Below are 11,763 nucleotides of genomic sequence, written 5' to 3'. Positions count from 1 at the left end.
GTGTTTGGCAAATCCGTTCACATCTATCACAATTTCAAAAAAGCCTGATCAAGACGACACAAAAAGTGTAATTTAGGAAACTCACTACATATTGACTCAAATCCCATTTCAGCGGGCCAGGGCAGTGCTGGTCACCGATCCGCAAGAGCTGCGCTTCCAGGTCAGCCGATAGAGTAAATGTGACTTTACAGAGTTGCCCAGAACATGAGCCTGAGCATCTCCCTCGGCTTCGGGTACGTCTGCTGACGGTTCTGTCGCCACGGGGAGCCTGGCAAGCTGAGACCGCACGGAAGGAGCATGATTAACAACTTGTTCATCTTATACGAAAAGGGAGGGAGTGCAACAGAAGCAGCAAATTAATGCTAAAACATAAATAAGTAGCCATACATCGTGAGAAAAGAGGAGGCCTCGTTTTAGCCTTCACATTTACTGTGCATATGTTGGTACTTAAGTCTGAGCTGCATCACTTCCCTGGGCAGGTTTTAAATCTGGAACCTCTGGACGTCTGCTCAGGACATGCACGGCTTCATTTAAAACCATCTCAGTCCTTGCTCAGACTAAATTCACCGGTGCTGAGACTGAATCAGTACTGATGGGAAATAGGAACTTCTTTTGCCAGATACTCATCAAGTTACATTAGTTTGGGGGCATTTTAAGCCAGAACTAAAAAGGAGAAGTTTTCTTGGAGATCTCGGAACAAAGTGTATCATCTAACTCTGTCACCCCAGGACAGACCATTCTGAACGTGGACTTTCAATGTGACTCGTCTGTGCTTTTCTCTGAAAAAGCGATGACATGGGAATGTGCAGCTGCATCTCTCCATTAGCTAACGAACAGCACACTCTTAAAGCGAGGACAGCTACCAACTGCAGTTTGGTATTTTAGAGCTATTAGTCTGGGCAGTAATTGTTTCTATTCTATATTCTAAATACTCCCATTGTGACTTGTACTTCACAGTGTTATAGAAATAAGCCATGCTATTCTTAACAGGCCTCTACGGCTATAGTCTTTAATCAGCTTAATAACATAAACAAGCCCTGTCTTAAAATATACGGGTAAAAATACTTATAGAAATAAAGAGCAGCAGCCAGTTTGCACAGCAATCATTTATACAACAACAGGTACCATTAAAGCTATGTAAGTGGTACAGCTTCAGCCTCCTTCTGTGCTACCTGCTGCTACAGAAGACCTTTAACTGCGCTGTTTGCACGGGGGATCCCGTGCTGCTGAGGCGACAGACTGGGAGCAGATGCTACAAATAAAGTCACTGCCCTAAAAACCCCACTAAACTGCGCTTGTATTCTGCACTGATTTACAGGGAACTTTTCAATGCCTCTCAGAGCACGCCTGGCAGATACCCGTTCCGCTGAATCTCTAACAATCCCAAGCGCTCCCTTTTAGGGCCACTCAATACAAGAGAGCCAAAAAATGGAAAAAAAAGTTCTATTCATTTATGTTATTATTTACAAGAAGCAGCATCTCTGGATCAAAGAGCTAATATGCATATATCTGAGCTCCTCCTCCCTTATCCAAACCCGATTCCCTTCCTGGCCCTCCAGCGTCACAGGCTCCTGAGCTGACCTTTCCACAATTGCTTTCTGGTTACAGGTCCCTGTTCCCTCCTCGTCCCACTTTTTAATAAAAGATCACACCAACCCTATTCAATTACCCAATTCTCTCCCTTGCAAATAGTTCCATTCTGCCAAACAGATCTGTACTCATCAGCTGGGGAACCTGACCCATTATTTCCAAACCTTCAAGCAAGAGATAGAGTTTCACAGCATTAGAAACAAGATCTAGAAACACTCAGGGCATATTACCCCTCTACGTTCAGTGAAATACGCCAACCAGTCCAATCACACAGATCACAAACCGCAGGACCTCATTATTTAGTCTGATGGTATAAATATTTTCCCCGAGTCTAAGATATACCACCATTTTTGGACAATAAGCAAGAGTTTAGAGCATAAACAAAGATAATTATGCGCTGCTTGCCTAAAGGTAAACTCCCTCTTAGCTATGCTGTGGCCCGTTAAAGAGTCTGTCTCCTCAGCAGACCCATACCTACCCCTGAAAGAGATTCTTTTGAAATTCTTCTTTTGAAAGTTATTTCCCAGTATGTAACTGAAAATATCAAGACCAGTTTAAGTGTATATACACCCATGCAAGCTAATAAACAAGAGTAAGTTATCTTTGGCATGTGCCACTTCAGGAACAAGAGATAAGCTTCTAGACCGTGGCAGCTCCTCCGCGCGCTGAATCACACTACAATGATTATGAAACCATTAGAGGTTACATTTCGCTTGGGCTCACGTACATAGAAGCACGAACCAAGTTAACCAACACCACCAGCGCAAGAGAACTTCACCCACCAACTTCAGCGAAGGTTTGAGTCACTACGCAGCGGGCAGGAGCCAGCGAGCAGCCAGAGCGCGCAGCCCGAGGCGCAGACACGGAGGTTGTCAGCTGGAAGTGTCAAGATCCTCTGCAAGCACCTGGCTCAAAACTCTTCTACTTTTTAATAAAAATTGTGAAGAACGTAGCTTGTCGTTCCTTTTTCCCTGTGAAGGAGGGTATTTCCTTTCCTTGCATAAGCCACGGTTACAGCTACACCAATTCAACAATGCCTCTATGTCTATAATCCTGAATCAGCTTCATTTTTTCTTTCCTGTCCCTGAAGAGGAACTGGTATTTTCCAGGAGGCTGCATGAGCAGTCGCGTAATCGCATTTGTACGAGAACCTAAATGAGTAGTTTGAAAACTCCTGATAGACAAGTTTTTAAAAATGCTGCCGCATGTGTAGCGTGACGTGTGAGTTGTTAAAATAATTACATGATATGTTTATATAATAAAAAGCTAACATACACTTTATAATTGTGCATCCACAGTGCTGCCTGGCATTGCGTCAGAACTGTAGTGAATTAGGTTAAAGCGAGCAGTGTTTAACCCCCACCCCGGTACCTCCGGACTAAAGGGAGAGAGGACACCCCCACGCCCAAACCCTCCCACCCCGTTATTTCTCAAAGTATTTGGATGGAGCAAATACATAAAATTCGCGTTCAAAACGTTGCCAAAGTCCTTCAACAATCACCGTGCGGCAACTGTCGCTCCTTGAAGGAAAATTAAACCAACCCCCGCGTTACCCCCGCGCCCCGTCAGACCCGCCGTGCCCGGGGAAGGCGGCGGCGGACGGGGAGGGCCCCGACCGGGGGGGGGACACAACCCACCGACCTGCGCCCGAGCCCCGGCCCCTCCTGCCACACGAGCGTTCCCAACGCCGCGGGCAGCAACAGCCGCGGCGACGCCGAAGCTCCCGGTAACGCCCCCCCCGGCCTCCGCGCCCCCCTCCCGGTCTCCGCCCGCGGCCGCCCCCGCCCGCAGAAGGGCTCGGCCCGGCCCCGCCACCGCCCCTCTCAGCCCCTGCCGCCCCGCACCTGCCGCGGCCCACCCGCAGCGGCAGCGCCAGGCTGGACCGGGCCCTGCCACACACACCGAGGCCCCGCCAACCGCCGTACCGGGGACCGCGCCCCCACCACCGACCTGGCCCGCGCCGCCGCCGCCACTACCGCGCCGCTCCGCTCCCCATCCAGCCGCCCCGCCCCTTCGCGCCCGCCTGCTGAGGGACGGCGCGGCCGCCAATCAGAGACGCCGCCGGGCGCGCCCGCGGCCCAATCCGCCGCGGGGGAGGCGGGACGAGGGCGTGGGCCGGCCGGCGTCGTCGTCGACAGCCAATCAGGCGGCGGAACCGGGGCGAGGAGGGCGGGGCGGGGGCTGAAAATCCCTTTTGTTCGCGGCGGCGGCGGCAGAGCGAGCGGGTGGCTGTGATTGGCGCGTCACTTCCGCCGCGGGTGGGCAGGGCGCGGGCGCTTCAGTGGTGGGCGGGGCCTTGTGCCACCACCCCTCCGGCGGGCGTCGGCCCTCGCCCAGAGTCCGGGCGGCCGCCCTGGGCAGGTCGGCGAGTGGGAGCCCCCGCAGAGCTGCGAGAGGGGCGGCCCGGGACAGGCCTTCGCCCCTCACAGCGCCCGGCCCGGCGCAGGCCGTCTCCCCTCACAGCCCTCCCCGGGCCTGCTCCCCACACGACGCCCCGGCCTGAACTTGGCCTCACCCTCGAGACTGATGGTTTGCCTCAGGGTGTGTCATAATACTCAGGTTTTATTTGCGAAGGAGTACTGTAACCCGTTCTGTTGTGCAGCGTGACTCACCTGGGCAGGCCGTCCGTGCGGGCACACTACTGACTGTGTCACAACTTCCACAAGCGCTGTGGCGGCACAAGCAGGCCCTGCGCAGAGGTGCTGTGGAAAGCTCAGCGTGTTTGGATTTATTTACCTGTTGTCAGCTGTGGAAAGAGCCTGGAATACCTGTGAGGCTGTTGCTGGAGGGAATGTCGCCCATGGGTGCCTCAGCCGGAGCAGGGCCGCTGACACTGTTGAGGGCAGCAGGTTTTTTCGCTGCCGGAGCTGCTTACCCAGCAGTCTGCTAAGCCAGCGCGGCAGCTGAAACGAGCACTGACCCTTGCTGTGGAGAACATGGCAAATCGTCCCGTCTCTGACCTTCCTACAAGATGTGCTCAGCGTTGCTAATGTGCTCAATTCTGAAGAGCTGGGAACAGTTTTTTAATGGCCTTTCCCACTGTTAGGAGCCTGGCTGTGGGGGAGCGCTGGGTTCACACGCTGCAGCAGCACGGGGCCTGTGCTGTCCGGTGGTGACATGGGCTACAAAACAAGCAGCTTCTGAAGCAGAAGTTTCCAAATCCACTGCAAAAAAGTGTCACATAGTGACAGGAGTTTACACAGTGACAATGCCAGCAATAAACCTCACCTCTAACCATTGCAGTCTCCTGTCTAGTAGGTTCAGAAGATGGTTTTGTCTAGACAGGGTTGCCTGAGTGTTATTTCCCAGCCTTGATAAATACTGGAACTTTTACTGTGCTTCTGGTCCAGCAATCTCAGAGCCCAGGGGGGAAAAAGTACATGAGTTACCTCTCCTGAGCCGTGCCCCTGTGGTACTGCCAGTCAGCTGGTACGTCAAGACCTCTAATTGCGATTACCTTTCTCTTACCCTATGCTTCTCCTGGCTCTCTGCTTTTCACCTGTTGTCTCTTCTTTTATTCTTGGAACATGGTTTTAGGGCAGACGCCCTTGCATCACATACATGAATCACAGTAGCAGCTCGTATCAAGGTTCCTCCTCGCAGGCTTTTCTGTGCTTTCTATGCACCATTTTTGACCCCAACTAGAGAAGTGGCGGTGCTGGGGGAAGCCCTGGAAGAGCCAGGGTGGGCTGGAGAGGGTGTCAGAGGAGGTGGATGCTCCGAGGAGGCCAGGCAGCCTCGGGGAGGAGGTGGCCACTGGCAGAGGGAGACGTGTGGCCTGCAGGAGGGTGGCTGGCTGTCTGCGGCTAGAGAAAAGGGGAAGGGGACTGGTGGGATGCCACAAATGAAGGAAGTCGGGCAAAAAAAACGCTGACTTAACTCACCACATCCTGCAAGCACGGGACACGGAGCCTGCCAGGGAGATCTAGCCTGGAAGCCGGCACAGCGTTTCATCTCCCTGGAAAAAAAAACGGGCTTTAGGGAAAATACCAGGTAGAGACTGAGAGCTATATGGAGTGGTTACGGCCGTGGGGGGAAATCAGCATTCACGCTCAGACATGACCGCAACAAAGACCCATTCTGATGTGGGCTTTCCCAACCACCTGCACTTTTGCGTCGGCTTTAAGAACAGGTTTCAAACGCTTCCAAAGCTTCCCAAAGCCGGGGCCAGCCCCACAGCGCTCCGCAGCGCGGGCGAGAGGGGCAGCGGCTGCCCGGGAGCCGCCGGCCGGGAGACACGCGTGGGTTCGGGCCCCGCTGCCTCGTCCGCGGGGCTGCAGCTCCCCCCGGTGTCCGCCGCCGTCGCTGCACGGCGGGAGCGCCTCTGCCTCCGCGGGGCCGAGCGGCGGCTCCGACCGCTCCAGAGCGGCCGCACTGGAACCGTTCCCCGAAGTCCCGCGGCACGGAACGGAAACGGTACTCGTGTTTGTATCCGAAAATAGCGAGGAAGGGTTTGTATTCCCGGGGGGGCACAGACTGCGTGACAGCGTCTGCGCGCTGCTCATCGCCGCTGCTGCCAACATTCCTGCCGCGGCCCCATCCCGCTCCTGGAAACACCGGAGAAAGGAGACCTTTGTGCGGAAAGAGCTTTGCATGCGGCTGATGACTGACTGGCGATGAATTGAGCATGCAAAGGGCACAGATGCACGAGTTACATCAGGGAACATCTGGCACCAAAAGCGCCTCTGTTCTGGGCCTTGGCGAGGACGTTCGGCGGGCGCAGCGCAGCTGAAGAGCGAACGGAGAGTCCTAAACGCCCTAGGTGGGCTCAGGGAGGGCAAAGCGAACAACTGCAGCCTTGAAAGCCAGGAAATGAGTACAGATGAGAGAAAAAACATTTCTTAGCAGAGCCCATATGCCCCTACAGAAAAAACATATTTCGTTGCCCGCTGGTCTGCATTTGGGGGGACATAAATCAGTGCACAGGAGGAGGCGGCGGCTTTTCAGGTCTGGAAGACATCTCTCTCCGGGCTGTTTGGCCACCTTCCTTTTGTTTATTATTTTTAGCGTGCAGCTGAGTGCCAGGTGTGTCAGATCTGGGCAGAAAAATGAGCTACCTGTCCGTGAGAGCGTGCAGTGGGGATTTCTGATGCGAGGAAAGAGCAGCGAAGTGCCAGGCCGGGGGCAGATACAAATCACCACAGCACTGCCCGTACGTCAGGATAAGCACAAGTATGTGCAGGTGGTTCTGCTTTGCCCGTGTCTGTTTATAGCGTGTGACACGAGCCCAAGATAAGAGCGAGCAGCTCTTAAGAGTGTGCGGGGGGGCTGTGGGCTGGCTGGGCCGGGGGTCCCGCGGGACCGAGGGGTGGGGGCGGGAGGTCTCGGCTCTGCCGGGAGCCCAGAGGAGGGAATGGGCCGGGGTACAGCACCCTCAGCCAGCATGGCGCTGGCTCCCGCCACGCTGGAGAACATCAACAACCAGAACAGCTTCAAACACCCGAGAGGAGGGAACACAGTGGTAGGAGAGAGATTTCTCCCGAAGCATCACAGGAGAGAGAGCTAAACCGCAAATACAAACAATTAGAAAGAAGCACATCTGTCATGTTTGTGACGCTGTCGGAACAAGAATCCATCTGGGAAAAGAGCCAGCTCTGCTTCCCTGGGATTTATATATTTTTTCTTTTTAAATACTGTGACATCCATCTCTATAGCTGCGTGTTGTTTGTGCTGGCATGTGGGTGGGTATTTCTGAAGGCTCCCCATATTAGCAGAAGATCTATAGTCTCATTCTAGAAATTTTGCCGCTATAAAAATATATTCTCTTTTTGACTGAGTGTTTTTTTCTTCTCTCCTGAAACTCTGGAGCCATGTAAAATAGCTTCATAAAACTTGTAGGGCTTTTTAAAGTAGAAGTTACTGCCTTGCTTTGCTTTAAAAAATGCACCCTTGATTTTAAGGGTTGGGGCATTGTTTGCTTTTAAGCAAGTGAATGCTGAAGAGATGCTATAAACTCCTTTTTTATTTTGTTTCTTATTGAGAAAAATCCAATTATACCTAAGGGAAACAGGAATGAAGCATTTCATAAAAATATAGGGTACATAAGCAAACAAAGCCTCAGTCTTCCAAAGTAAGTGTGCAAAAAAGGCAAAATCCTTTCAACATTATCTTGAGTAAATACCCTCTCTTGGGAACACCGCGGTACCCGAGCTACCGGCACGAGCCCTTCCTCGGCACCAGAAAGGCCTCTGAGCTGGGAGGGGCGAGGGGCCGCGGGAGCCCCGGGTCTGCCCCCTGGGTCCCTGGTTGTGTGGCGGCTGCTCAGCGGCTCGTGACGGAGGAGGTCTCAGCCGGGGTGCTGCCAGCCCGGCATCCCCGGTTCACGGGGACCGGCCGTCCCCAGTCAGGCCAGGACTGCAGGGGCGCGGGGAGCACGCTCCACACCGCGCCGCAGCGCTGCTGCCGCTGCCCGGCCCTTGCCTGGGCCACAGGGGCTGCAGCTGCAGCCACCTCTCGTTAGCACAAACGTCATTATAAAACCTGCGCGGGAGATCTTGCTGCTGCTCCCAGCCTCCGGTACGACCTTGCGGGAAAAGATGCGCGGCTCAGCGGGAAAAAGACCCTCGGCCAAGGTTTCCCTGCCTGTGCAGCCAGGCCATCGCTGCTCGCGTCTCCCGAGTGTTCCGCCTTCCAACGAAGGATGCAAAGTGCTGGAGCGAGAGTATTAGAGCGGCTGAGAAGCAGCTCCAGTTCAAAGGATGTTTGGAAAACCCTTTTTCCAATCAGGCAATTTGCAGTTCCAATCGCTAAGTGTTCCCCTTTCATTCCTTGGCACTCCAGCTCCATCTGAATCGGCTTTCTCAGCACTTCAGAAAGGCTTATGTTACATCGTGTAAGATTTAACGGCCATCACTTCTCCAAAGGTAATACAGAAATGTCTTTTTTATGACACAAGAGGGAGATTTCTCATTTGGGAAGTTGATTCTTTGTTGTTACCAAATGACTGCTTTCTGTGCATACTTCATGCAACTTTGATCTAATAACTAATTCTTTCTATGAAAAAACTAAAAGAAATTTTGTTGATATTTCTGATAAATGGAAGTGCCCACTGAAGGTACATATTTTATACTGAAAGGAAATAAAATTTGCCTCTTTATCTTCGTACATACATATCATACGTACACATATGAACATATTTAAATATGAAGACCCCCTGGGGACACTGCCTGCACTCGTGTAATTCTGCAGCCAAACGGACTGGTCGTTATGTCTCCAGGAGTGACTTTTTTGCCCCAGGTTTGCCCTGCACGTGCTATCCCCCATGAACCTGACAGACGATGTCCTCGCCCAGCCCAGGAACCATCCCGGGCTTTCTAACCTCTGCCGATCATTCCTTTCTCTGCACGAGCATTTGTTCATCCACTGGCCCTTCCCACAGACTTACTGGCCCTTCGCTGGGAGCGGGGGGACGGGCTGGGGGAGCAGCTGGGGAAGCGCGGGGCCGTCCGTGCATCCCGCAGCCTTCGCTTCCCAGCAGCCGGCCCCGGGCTCCCTCCCGCCGGCTCTGCGGCCGTGCGGGACGAGGACAGCCACGCCGGCCCGGGCAGGGGGCTTCGCGCTGCACCGAAAACATTAATTACAGGCAGCAGGAAGAAATGTCACTCTGCTCTCCTGAACTTCTCTAGCAATTTACCAGGAAAAAGCCCTGCCGGAGCTGCGGGTTTAGTGGATGACTTTCCGACAGTGATTGAACGCTTTGCTGAGAAGCAGGAGTGGGTTTGCCGCCTCATTTACGGTGCCGGGCTCTTTCTGCAAAGCCCAGAATACCGCTCTCACCAGACCAGGGTGCAAAAGAAGTAGAAAACAGTAATAGACTTGGAAATGACCCTCACCTAACAACACAGCCCATGGTCTCGCTTTCTTTGAATTACCCTACGCTCTGCGTGTTGGGAAATTGCTTTCCTGGCGGCCGATTGCTTGCCGAAGCCCCGGGACCCTGATTGGTTTCTGTGCCTCTGCGGTCAGGAGGGGAGAATGAAAACCGGGACAAGAAATGGGAAGGACAAATTGTCCCTGAGCTGACCAAGCAGTGGGCTGGCGGCTAACGATTTCTAATCATCCCTCTAAGTGGAAAGGAGGGGGAAGACCGGGAACTGTGCGGTGCTCACACAGCATCACGGGCAGCAGCAGCCCGAATTAGCCCTCCCTTTGAGAGCTCACAGCAGTGCCGGGTCCTCCCGCGCGAGGCCGTCCTTGCAACCGCTGGCATCTGCTCGGGAAATGCAGCCTTGGAGCTCATCCGTCAGGGTTGGCTCTTAGAGGAATTCTGGGACTCGGATGGATCGTTTTGCCAAGGGACCACACACAAAAAAAAATATAAAAATCCCATTATATCCTGAGCAGGCTTGTTAGCCAGCAGGGACAGTAGACTTACAGAGAAGTTTGCCAGAGGTGATTTGAGCCACAGTCGAGAAGCAGGTTGTCCCAACGAAAGGAAAGCTGTTCTGCGCAGTGACAGAGCTGGGAAGAGAGAGTTCTTCCGCAGTCTTCCCGTTTACTTTCAGTTGATGTGAAAGGCATTCATGAAATCGAATTATTCCAAAAGGCAAAACGAGCTCATAAGCATCAGCTCCTCGGCCAGCCCAAACTTCCAGAAAGTTTCTTCCTGTTGTAATTAGAATACTTTGTAGTGGAATTAGCTAGGGTTAGGGATGACCATACCAAGTTGTGGTTTTCTGGAGAGGTTTTCTGAATTGGAATTTGTGAACGTTGAAGCTTCTTGCACATTTCTATTATATCTCCCTTGCCCAGCATCTCCTTTTCCGGCTGAACAGTCATAATCTAGTTAGGAATTCTTCATACAGAAGTCTTCCCATAAATCTTATCTCTGTTTTTGCCCTTCTCTGCCTCTTTTCTAATTCAATCCAGAGCTTTTCTCCGAGAAGGCGTGACTGATATCGCGCACAGTATGAGATGCAAGACCTTTAGCTTACACGCAAACCTCAGCTTATCCCGAGTACAGTTAGATGCAGAAGCTAATTGCTAATGATAAAGTATTTGCAGAAGGGTTCCACATCCTATTTTCAGGCCAAAACAATACAGAATAAGCTCATTTTTTTCCCAACTCGCAATGGGTAACACAAATATATTGCTTTAACTCTGTCCTGGTTTCTTGATTAGATGAAGGCAAATTACATGTTTTTCCACTAGTCTGTTATTACAGCTTCAACCCTGCACAGTTTGTTGAATAGATGTGTTTTGCTCACAGAAGAAAAAACTTCTTTCTCTGGAAAGATAACAGCACAATTGTGTCCAACACAGCAATTTCTAAGCCATTTCTCCAAAAATAACACTTTTCAGAGCAACGGTACATGGCCCGTGCTCAAGGGCAGCAAAGCCAATGCAGAGTGCAAGACCATCTTCTGCTGCAGTACTTGTTCTCCCTTGTGGGCGAGGGTGCCCAGCACCATCGTGGGGCTTCCCAGAGCGACAGGTCGCGGCACGGGCTAAGGAGCACGTCCTGCCCGGGTCGAGTCAGGCCGCGGTGTGGGCGTTTCCAGCAGGAGGGAACGGTGGGATGCCTAACGCAACAGCAGGGAGCAGCATCATATTGCAGAGGACATCTTGGTCTGGTCCCACAACCTCCTTCTGCCTCACTTTTACGACATTCATGTTTCTTCTCAGACGGCTGAAGGAAGACCTCCCTCTGCTCCGAGCACAACATTCCCTGGGGTTTCAGCAAGAGCAGAGCCGTGCACGTGGTGGTCGCAGAGCTCGTGTCCCTCGTGCTTTGGGAGGGCACTGCGTCCTGAAGAAACTTTCTTATACGTGGGCAAAATACATTTTTTCCAAGCTACACTTGGGCATGCTCCGTCCACCACTTGCCTCAGGGGCGGCAGAGTTGACTCATGGAGCATAATTTGGTCTCAGACAGAGATTAGGCGACGCCTGGCTTTGCTCAGAGGAGACTCTCATGGCAGGGCCTCGACTCCAGAACAGGAGGGACTCAAGCGGGGGGAAGAGCTCTGCCATTAAACCCGCTGAAAGGCAAGAGCCGCCTGCACGGCCGAGCGGCTGCGCTGCGGACAACCAACCCTCTTCAGGAGAGATGCTAAAAATAACCTGGTCCTAAATTTGGCATGCTTCATTAGACTATTTCTACACCTAGATGAAAATCATAGCTTTAAGAGGCAGAGTTTGAAGTGTGGCAGCTAGTGTGTGTATTTATCAGCT

The sequence above is a fragment of the Vanellus vanellus genome (assembly GCF_965231255.1).
Source record: "Vanellus vanellus genome assembly, chromosome: 23".
In the NCBI taxonomy this organism is placed as follows: domain Eukaryota; kingdom Metazoa; phylum Chordata; class Aves; order Charadriiformes; family Charadriidae; genus Vanellus; species Vanellus vanellus.
The sequence above is the reverse complement of the archived record's forward strand: the minus strand, read 5'-3'. Positions refer to the sequence as shown.